This window comes from Callospermophilus lateralis, unplaced genomic scaffold (genome assembly GCF_048772815.1).
Source record: "Callospermophilus lateralis isolate mCalLat2 unplaced genomic scaffold, mCalLat2.hap1 Scaffold_615, whole genome shotgun sequence".
Taxonomy (NCBI): Eukaryota; Metazoa; Chordata; class Mammalia; order Rodentia; family Sciuridae; genus Callospermophilus; species Callospermophilus lateralis.
Window position 1 is genome coordinate 179,836 of NW_027514643.1, and position 2,135 is coordinate 181,970.

The 2,135-nt window shown below is 35.2% G+C and overlaps 1 pseudogene; it reads left to right on the forward strand.

Moving 5' to 3' along the window:
• Nucleotides 1-740: 740 nt before the first annotated feature.
• Nucleotides 741-988, forward strand: LOC143386210 (ATP synthase F(0) complex subunit f, mitochondrial pseudogene; annotated as a pseudogene).
• The last annotated feature ends 1,147 nt before the right edge of the window (nucleotides 989-2,135 follow it).

The following is a 2,135-nucleotide window of genomic DNA, read 5'->3' on the forward strand; positions in this document are numbered from 1 at the left end:
CTGTATCCATGACTCAAATCTCAGAGAAGAACATTTTTACACATCAAAGAGCTGCAAAGAAATGGTTTACTTTTAATTGAATTTGAAGGCAACAATAAAATATCAGTGTTGTGGCTACTACCTAGGTGTCTGATATGGTATGATTATAATTCCTGAATGGAATCATCATCCAACTGTATTTCTCCAAAGAATAAAAACAAATAGAGCAGAGCTAACACTGCTTCAGTTGTTACTGACAGCTCACATTTTAGCTTGTAAAATTAATACTAGCTAGAAAGGCTGACTTTTCCTATAAATGTAACAAATAATTTACAACATTTTGATGATCATATTCTGACAGATTGTATGTGTTAATTGCATGAACTACACTTACAGAGCATTTATCCATTTTGCTATTAATCCAACACAAGTTATATTTGATGTTAAGGTAAAAGAGAGAAATGGATTTCTAATGCAAACTGGGGATTATGGAAAGCCACTGAGAAGTGGTGTCAAGAATTGAATTTTAACTAATAGTACTTTCTCCATAAATGGAAGAATTGTTAGGAAGTGTTCAGAAAGAACTTTCCTAAGGTCTTATGTCTTCAAATATTTCAGTGTCTAAAAATATAGTATCTATGGGCAAGTGCAGACAGTTTAATATAATTCAAGCTATGTATGCAATATGGAGTGGAAGGTTAGGTTAAAGATTAAGATAAGAACCTTACATGGCCTGGCTCAGCAGACACTAAGATTTTAAGATGACATTAGTCATGCCAGTGAAAGAGAAGAAACCCATGGATGTCAAACTAGGGGAGTGCCCAAGGTGGATATTGATGTGGGATTTTTCCCCTAAAGGCATTTGCTGAGCATTTCAGAGAGGTTACTACCAGTGTTACAAGTACGTCAACGTGAAGAAGGGGAGCATTGCAGGTGTCAACATGGTGATGGCAGCATGCTGCTTTTCAGCTACTGCCTTTCTTAACAGTACCTCAAGCATGAGTGGTGATGCAAGTACCAATGAAGAGGCGTCAGTGTGGAGAGTATACTATGTACTCCTGATTGGGACTGCCTCCAGTATGAAAGTGGCCTCATGGCTGAATTCTTTCATATCCTGAGTATTAACACCAAATAAAGGTGACTGGTTAAAAAAATTAAGATTTCTTTGTTGTTTGTTTATGTTTATATAAGAAATAAAAATCCAAAACCTAGTGGCTTAAAACAATGAAAACATTTAGAAATCTGGTTTTTGAATAGGGCATGGCAGGAAAAATTCACCTCTACTCTACTTAGTAACAACACTCAGAATCCTCTGTAGTCCCCAGTATTCAGTTGTTGGGCAGGTAGATGATGCTGGCTGTCACTTGAAACCTCAACTGGGACTGTGATTAGAATCTGTTCTGGTTGATGCTAGGTTCTATTGTATGTTTTGTCTTTTATAACCCAGTCTTATAATCATACCATGTTCTTTCACTACTTATTATTCATTAGAAGTGAGTCACTAAATCTAATCTATATTCTTGAAAGGCAAATTAGACTTTGTATTTCAGTGTATAAATGACAACAGCAGGTTGCTAGAAAAGTCTTTTAAAAAGAATATTTTGGCATAATCATCTTCAAGGAAAAAAAAACTCATACAACTGCTTAGTTTAAAACTAAGAATAATACATGGATCCCAGTGGTTTTTAAACAGATAGGAAGCATTATAAGACATGTGGCATAGAGAGCTCTGTCTGGCAATTTTAGGAGAAATGATAAGCTAGAGCTTGCATGTAATGGAAGGAAGTTCAGTTAAAAAGCCATTGCAGAAGGTAGTGATGATGCTTTGGATTAAGTGAATGCAGGAACAAAGTTTAGAGGATCAAGTACTACTAGGAGAGAAGATCTGCAAAGGTAAATGCTAGAGACAGAACACAACATGTTGATGCAGTTTGGAAATAATCTTAGCATAAGTGATAAAAACAGAAGGAAGAGGGTAGATTTAAACAATTTCCAAAGTTAATGAAACATTGGAAATGTAAGAATGCAAACACAGAGAATATTGACCAAAGACATGTGACAAGACATGTGAACAGCCAGAGGAAGAAACTGTAAACCTAATGCATTGTTGTATTTATTTAATTTTTTACTATGTTTTAAAATATTTGAGGATGAGA